Source organism: Populus euphratica, unplaced genomic scaffold (genome assembly GCF_000495115.2).
Source record: "Populus euphratica unplaced genomic scaffold, PopEup_1.0 scaffold1235.1, whole genome shotgun sequence".
Taxonomy (NCBI): domain Eukaryota; kingdom Viridiplantae; phylum Streptophyta; class Magnoliopsida; order Malpighiales; family Salicaceae; genus Populus; species Populus euphratica.
Window position 1 is genome coordinate 51,341 of NW_011501093.1, and position 8,991 is coordinate 60,331.

The window sequence follows — 8,991 nt, forward strand, 5'->3', positions numbered from 1 at the left end:
CCCTCCCTCAAGCCATCAATGGAGGCTCTATTTATAGGAGGTGGGAGAGGGTAATCTCGTCTTCGTCTGGGAAAAAAATTCAACCCTTAATTCAACTCGAGGGATCCAAGTCGTCGGTTCAAAGTGTGCACCTCGAACTTCCAAATTTTGGGCGGCCCAAGGCTATGGACTGCTCGAGGTGGCCACTTTAGGCTGACCAACGGAGCCGTTCCAAATTTTATAAACCCAACCGGACAATTCACGAGGACAGAGGGGTTGTAGTTGGTCATTTTGGTGTAAGATTTGTAAATTTTGGCGGCCAAACAAGGCATTAAACACGCCCATAAAATAGCTACCCCGACAGTTTTTTTAGGGAAGACGATGAACAGTGACCACGCGACACGTCGCCTGGTCTCTCTCTCTCTCTCTCTCTTTTCTTTTTTTTTGTACTAAAAAACGACGTCGTTTTGGGTTAAAATTAGGGATTTTTTGATTTTTTAATTTGGTCCTCCAGCTTTCAATTTCTTTCAATAAAATCCCTAATTGATCCTGAAACTTTAATTTAATGCAATTTGGTCCCGGCATAACTTCAACTTCAGCCCCGAATTTACATGCCTTTTTCATTATAGTCCTTGGTCTTCGACTTATGCAATTTCACCCCTAATTGACCATTAGACTTTCAATTTCTTCAATTTGTCCCCCGGATTTTGTCCAATAAATCCCTACAGTTTGGCGCCTTTTGCAGATTGGTCCTTGGCTTTGAATTTTATCAATTTAACCCTTAATTGACCCCAAAACTTCAATTTTATTACAATTTGGCCAATTTGGCCCCTAATTTCAATCATTTAACTTGGTAAAAATTAAATTTGGTCTCTTAAAATTTCTATCTTCTCAATTAAGCCCAAATTAGGCTCCCAAACTTAATTTTCACCAATTAAGCCCCAAATAAAATTAATTTGACCCATTTAAAGTATAATTAAGTCCTTGCAGGCTAAAAAGCACACTTGATAGGAGGTAGGGTTAAAAAACACATTACATAAGAGGTGAGGGTTCAAAGGCATGGTAGAAAAGAGGTAGGGTTAGGAAACGCATTACCTAAGGTGGTTGAGGGCTCGAAAGCGCGCTAAAAAGAAATAGGTAATGTCAGAAAACATACTGGCTAAGGTAATTGAGGGCTTAGAGGTGCACTCAAATGGAGGCCGGGTAGAAAACACACTACCCAAAAAAGTGATGGTGAAACCGATCTAACAATATTGAAAGTAATGCATTATGATCAATATGCATGTACACTTACCTGAGAAATATAGGTCCCCATTTCTTCATGATGTCCTTCTTTTCTCAAAAGTTGGAGTGTTGGCGGTGGACTTCGATGGCTTTTCGCTCTTGTTTACTCGAGTCGTATCTTATGATCTTGACCCCTGGGAAGGATATGACATCAGGATACCTTTTTATCCATGAACCTTTATCTGAAGGATAGTCACCTCTGCACCAAATCTCTTGTCTTCTTATAAAGGGAATTGTGGAGCCAACCCTATGTGTTTTGCTGGATTGCTGCTTAGCTTGATCATGCCCGCAAGTATTTGTTTGGAGTTTTACTTGTGGGTAAGACTTTGAAAGAAAATTTGGTTATTTAAAAGGAATTGTTTTCACAAAGAACTTTTGGAATTTCAAAGCTGTTCCGAACAAAAAATCATTTTGATGTTTGTTTAAAAACAAGCTTGTTCTGACAATTCAAGCGATTTCTATAAATAGGCTTGCACAAGTGTTGTTTTTGGTGAAAATGGGAAGCGATGTTTTGTTGGTTGAAAAGGGTTCGAGATCCGATATGAAGGTTTCAAAGAACCAGTTTTCATTTTAAAAGCATGAATAATGACTTGTTTCGTGTGGAAAGCATTGCCTATCAATTCAGACTGCCTGCCTTTGATTAGAAAGGGCTTGATTGGGCACGTAACGTGGGGTTAGGCTCTTGGTTATGAAGAAAATGATATTTTGCAGGCTCAAAAGGTGTTTAAGGGTTTGTAAGACTAAGGATCACTTATACTTGTTTCCTGACCTTTTTTCTTTTGAATTTCTTTCCAAAATGGTTTTCCACGCCCCCCAAGTGTCGGGTTTGAGCTCTTTCTCTTTGTTTTCTTCCTTTTGTTTGGTTGAGCATAATCACCTCAATTGTTTTTAAGAGTAGCTCAAATCTTTTGAATCTTTTGGATTTTCTTTATCATACCCCAGCTTTGTGTGAGCAGCTTTTGATGATTGAGAATTTTCTTTCATACCCCTAGTATTGTTTAGGCACTTTCAATCATTGAGGTTATTTCTATGTCTCTCGTACTTGCCCCTAGTGTGGGGTGCGATCCTAGTCAAGGTTATATTTCAAGAAAAATGCATTAGGCTCAAAAAGGGACTGCAAAGGATTCTTTAGATTTTGTGAAAGGATGATAAAAAAAAAATGGCCTTTCTTCTTTTCAAACGCATGCAGTTAGAATTGACAAGCTTTGTTTTCTCACATGCAAATATGCAAAAATGGTTTTTCATTATTCATGCAGTCAAAACTCAACTTTGAAGTTATTTCATGGTGTTTGGGTTGTCCTTCAGGGCTTCCCTTTATGGTGTTAAGATATCATTTGAATTTTCAGAACTTATTTATTAGAACAAACACCAATTTGATTTTAGTTTTGTATTAAACTTTGAATTCCCAAAAATCTTTATCAAAACATGGGATCGGGCAAATTTTTTTTTAAGGGAAACACACCAAAGAAATCTTGGCCAAACTTCGATTTTATTGATTGATAAGGATAGATACATCAAGCATAGTACTTATTTACAACATCTGAGTTTACAGGCCTTGGTAGATCCTTTCCATCCATATTAGTTAGAATTAAGGCCCCTTCAGAAAAAGCCTTTTTCACCACATAGGGCCCTTCGTAGTTTGGTGCCTATTTACTTTGATCATCTCCTGATGCTAGTGATATCTTCCTTAACACCAAATCCCTCTCCTTGAAAACCCTTGGTTTGACCTTCTTGTTGTAAGCTTTGGCTATCCTGTTTTGATATAACTGATAATGGCAAATGGCTGCCAGTCTTCTCTCATCGATCAAGTTTAGTTGCTCAAATCTTAACTTTACCCATTCTGCTTCGTTCAATTCTGCATCTTTCAGGACCCGCAGTGATGGGATTTCTACTTCTAAGGGCATAACCGCCTCCATTCCATATACTAAAGAATATAGAGTTGCATTTGTAGAAGTTTTAACTGTGGTGCGATACGCATAAAGTGCATATGGGAGCATCTCATGCCAATCCTTGTAGGTGACCACTATTTTCTGGATAATTTTCTTGAGGTTCTTGTTAGCTGCTTCGACTGCCCCATTCATCTTTGGTCTATAAGGGGAATAATTGAGGTGTTTAATCTTCCATTTGGTGCACAGTTCGTTGACCAACTTCCCATTGAAATTTTAAGCATTATCAGTTACCAATCTTGCTGGCAAACCATAATGACAGACTAAATCTTTTTCAATGAATCTCTTGACTACTTTTTGCGTTACATAGGCATAAGAATTGGCTTCCACCTATTTGGTGAAGGAGTCGATAGCCACTAAAATGAATCTATGCCCATTGCTCGCTTTAGGGTTGATTGGTCCTATAACATCCAAACCCCACATATCAAAAGGCCAAGGCGAGATCATATTGAAGAGAGGTGTTGGAGGCGCATTTATCTTGTCACCATATATTTGACACTTATGGCATTTCCTAACGTATTCTATACAATCTCTCTCTATGGACAACCAGAAATATCCAGACCTTTGTATCTGTTTTGCCATTATATGCCCATTGGCAGTTGTAGCACAAATCCTTTCATGGACTTATTTTAATGCTTGTTCAATCTCATTTTCATTCAGACACCTAAGTAGAGTCCCATCAAATGACCTTTTATATATAACTTCTCCATCTAAGTAAAAATTCATGGTAATTCTCCTCAAAGTCTTTTCATCTGTCTTGGAAATTCCTTGCGGATATTCTCGATGTTGGAGAAACTTCTTGATATCAGTATACCAGGGCTTCCCATCCGGAGATTCTTTAATCAAGCAGTAATGGGCTTGGAAACTTCTGACTTCAATATCTATTGGCTGGATCTTTCTTCTAATATCAATTTGTGTCATTGAGGCTAAGGTTGCCAGGGCGTCAAAAAACTGATTCTTATCTCTATTTATATGGGTGAATTTGATCTCCTCAAATTCATTGACTAACCTCAAGAGATAATTTTGTTACAACTTCAATTTCTCATCCTTGGTTTGCCATTCACTCTTGACTTGACAGATGATTAGTAAGGAATCCCCGAAGACCTCTAGTTTCTTGGCCTTAAGTTCTAAAGCCATCTCCAAACCGATAATACAGGCTTCATACTCGGCTGTATTATTGGTACATTCAAACAGTAACCTTACTGCAACCGGATACTGCTTATTTTTTAAGGAGATTACTACTGCTCCTACCCCATTTCCTGATACATTTACTACACCATCAAAGTAAAGGGTCCAAGTATTGTTTTCCCCGCCTGCATTCTCGATTACTATCACGTCTTCATCTGGAAGGTCAAAGTTTAAAGGCTCATAGTTTTACATGGCATGATCTGCAAGATGATCAGCGATTACGCTTCCTTTTACAGCTTTTCTTGTCATAAAGACAATGTCATATTCTACCAACAACACTTGCCACCTTGCTATTCTACTTGATAGGTAAGGTTTTTCACAAATATACTTCAGTGGATCTAATTCTGAAATCAACCAAGTTGTGTAATACAACATATATTGCCTGAGTCTTCTTGCACTCCAAACCAGGGCGCAACACAACCTTTCGATTGTTGTGTATCTTGACTCACAATCATTGAATTTCTTACTCAAGTAATAAATAGCTTGCTCTTTCCTTCCTGACTCATTATGTTGTCCCAGCACACAACCCATAGTTGTTTCTGTTACCGTCAAGTATAGGATCAAAGGCCTCCCCAGTGTTGGAGGTACTAATAGCGGTGGATTTTACAAGTACCTCTTTATTTTATCAAAGGCTTCCTAACAATCATCATCCCATACTCTAGGATTTTTCTTCTTGAGCAAACAAAAAATTGATTCACAAGGCACTGTCAACTGGGATATAAACCGGGCTATGTAATTCAAGCGCCCGAGAAAACTTCTTACTTCCTTTTCTATCTTAAGGGCAGACATCTCCTGAATTACTCTAGCTTTATCATGATCAACTTCTATTCCTCGACCACTTACTATGAAACCCAATAATTTCCCTGTTTTTACCTCAAATGAGCATTTTGCTGTTTTTACCCCAAATGAGCATTTTGCAGGATTCAGTTTTAACTAGTATTTTTGCAGCCTTTCAAATAACCTCTCTAATACTTGCACATGATCCTCTTCTTTCTTGGATTTTGCAAGTATGTAATCCACATAAACCTCCACTTCTCTATGCATCATATCGTGGAATAAGGTAACCATTGCCCTTTGATATGTAGCCCCAACATTCTTTAGCCCAAATAAGAAAGCAAAATAGATAAACAAAATAAGAACATAAAAGTTAACTAAGTAAAGGAAAGGAAATGAAAGGCATAAACTTAATATTAATGAAAACAAAGCATAAAAAATACAAAGAGAGAAAGGAAGAGCATGATCTTGATCTGGAAATCAAGATGCCTAAATGCATGGCAAATGCCTCCTTTTATAGGCCAAAAATGGGAACTATTGATTTGATGACTAATTGATAAGTGGGTGACCAACTTTTGACTTGGTGACAATCCTTATCTTCTCTTGTCTGCCCAAAACGTCATTGATAACGTCAAAATTGGAGCCAGTTGTAAACATGAAAGTTGTAGGCAATTGTCTCAGCTTTCTTGTGTAAAAATTTCAGCTCATTTGGACTTCTAGAACTCCAGATATGGCCAAAATACCGAATAGTGCTCGGGCTGGAAGACAGATTCGGGCTTCTTTGTTGTTGCTACAATTTGGACTTGATAATGGCCTTTTTAGATCTTGGGCTCCATATGAAAGTTGTAGGCCTATGTCTTACCTTTCCATCCATATAAATTGGACCTAAATCTGAGATCTGTAGCTCCAGATATGACCCAATTACCGAACAGTGTTCCGGTTTGGATTGCACCGACATCTCTTTTCTAAGTTTGGCCATCTCTTTATCCTTGCAATTTAAGTTCTTCAAGTCATCAATCAATCCTTTCATTTATGTGATAGGCCTGCATTAAAAATAGACATTTACCATAAATTATAGGTATCTTATATTATTAGATACATTATTATAAAACATATTTTAGTTAAGGAGTTATTGATACTTCAAGTGCAAAATGATGATATAAAACCATGATAAAAATGCACTTTTAAGTACTAATCACACCCCCCAACCAGCTTATTACTAGTCCCTAGTAATCAAAGCGTTAAAATAGAAAACAAATTTGCAAATTTCACAAAGCAAGGTATTCATCATTTAACTTCCATTAATCTATCCAGATAAACAAACTCTCATTAAATTTATATATCTGCTCAATACCACTTAACAAGATATTAATAAACCTTTCTTTTGTGCTCAATGTATCAACACATAATTATGGGGCTTTTCTTGGAAGAAAACAAAATTTTTGTTCTAATGTTTAAGGTTAACTTCCTTGGGTTGGGATTATTATTTTTGTCTTTTTTTTTTAATGTATATACATATAATTTAAAAATATCATGCATCTTTAACCCATGTAATGAGCTTTCAGCTAATGACTCCCAGACCAGTTGGTATTAGGGCATTAGGTGTTAAGACACCCCTACGAGCTTAGTAACTCGGGTCGCAGATACTGATATGTAGATAGTGCAATGTTTGATTCCTTTAAGCTTTTCTCCTCAACCCATGTAACAAGCGTTGGGCCAATAGCTCCCAAGTCAGTTGACTTTAGGGTATTAGGTGTTAAAACACCCCTTCGGGCTTAATTGCTTAGGTTAGGGAGGCTACGAAACCAAACTTATCTACATTTTTATTATCATCATTTTTTTTTTCTTTTTTTTTTTTTTTTTTTTTTTTTTTTTTTTTTTTTTTTTTTTTTTTTTTTTTTTTTTTCTTTTTAATTATATACAATCCCTTTCCCTTAGTTGTTACCTTTAACAAAAGAACATAAATAATGTAATAATCCAATATGCAACCCACAATCATATGTTAAAGTGTGTGTGTGTAAATTAAGGTTTAAGAATACATGTTAAATAAGTATATGAGCAGAATTAAGTGGTAACAATACGAGAGTTTGTAAACCTGAATATTTCAGGAAGTATTATAATAGACCTTGTTAAGAATGGTTACTAAGATGCGTCTCAAGAGTCACTTTAACAAAAGAACTCCTTTACTCTGCCATCCTAGTAACAACAATTATGCACATGCTTTATGAAATGAAAAACAATTTTTTTTTTTATCAACTACTACCCTCTCCCCCCAACCAAAACGAGACATTGTCCTCAATGTTCTAAGGTAGAAAGATAGAGTATAAAAGATATCACCTGAAATAACGAACACTGACAAAACCTGAAACACACTGAAACAAAAATAAGAAATAACAAAACATAATAATAAAACCAAAAGACACAAAAATTCACAAATGAAGGCTCAAATCCAATCTAAGCTTTTTACGGCTTTCCTTAGATGACCAATTTATGCGACTCATGGAAGGATCAATCACAGGAATGAAAGATTGTAGTTGGTCAATCAATTGTTCAGCAGTAGTAGCAGAGATTATGATTTGTCGTGCAGAAGATGTTAGAAATTCCTGTTCCACAGCATGATCAAGAAAAGACAACAACTTATCATAATAACCATTAACATTTAACAAACCTATGGGTTTATGGTGAATGTGCAGTTGAGCCCAAGAGGAAATATGAAAGATCTCTTCTAATGTGCCTAGACCACCTGGTAAAGCAATGAAGGCATCAGCATGGTTAAACATTGCATTCATTCGAGCTGACATTGTGGAGACCTGAAGTTCCTCTCCAATTGTTTTTCCAATGATGTCCCCTTGTGCCAAAGCTTCAGGGACGACCCCCAAAACTTGACTACCTCCTAAAAATGCAGCTATTGACACACCTCCCATTAACCCAAGACTGCCTCCCCCATACACTAAATGAATCTTTCTCTCAGCTAGCACCTGACCAAGATGATTTGCTGATTCTAAAAACTCCTTTTCTTTCCCAGGACTAGATCCACCGAAAACACAAATATTTCTTATTTGATGACTTGAGGAACTTGCCATTTCTACACACTTCTGTATTTGTTGAATGTATGGGTTGAGTAGAAATGAAAGGAAGGAAGAGAGGGTTTTATAGATGAGAAATGAGAAAGGCAATCATAACACCTATATGTAGGCCAGCTGGAGTCTCACACTCTCTCTCTCTCTATTTATTTATTTATTTATTTACTTTTGAAAAAAAAGCATGTGTATGTACAGGTAGTTGTGATTGTGGCTCACATCTTCCCTTGGTTTTACGTCCAAGAACGGCTTAAACGCCCTCTATGGGTCGGGGATAGGCTTCCCATCCAGTTTTCTTAAAAACTAGCAAACAGGGTCTTTTTTAGTCAGATTCCCAAGACTAAGTCGATCATGTTCTTTATGAAATAGTGGCCATAAATCATGAATTGCACGATGCTTATCTTGACTATGATGAGACTTAAGAGTCAATAGAAGATTATCTAAAGACTCTCTGTGTTTTGAAATAAATCCCACCTTTTGATAATTTTCACAGTTTTTGCAAAATGCATATGACTCCTTGAATATGGTTGGCCAGGAAAATCCACTTTGTAAGATTTCTACAATCCTCTTTTTTGAATAGAAATGATCCCCACATGCCTTAGAGTGAAAACATTTAATGAAATTACTTACCTCATTGTCGAAAATGCATTTTTGAAATATTTGATCAAGACAATAATTGAATAAGTAAGGGTCATCCCAACAAAAATTTTGCTCATTGCTAAAAAATTTTCTTTTGTCTT

At 36.6% G+C, this 8,991-nt stretch overlaps 1 pseudogene; it reads right to left on the reverse strand.

Annotated features, from left to right (window-relative positions):
• Window positions 1–2,777: 2,777 nt before the first annotated feature.
• LOC105117232 (uncharacterized) lies at window positions 2,778–5,465 on the reverse strand (annotated as a pseudogene).
• Between the last annotated feature and the right edge of the window lie 3,526 nt (window positions 5,466–8,991).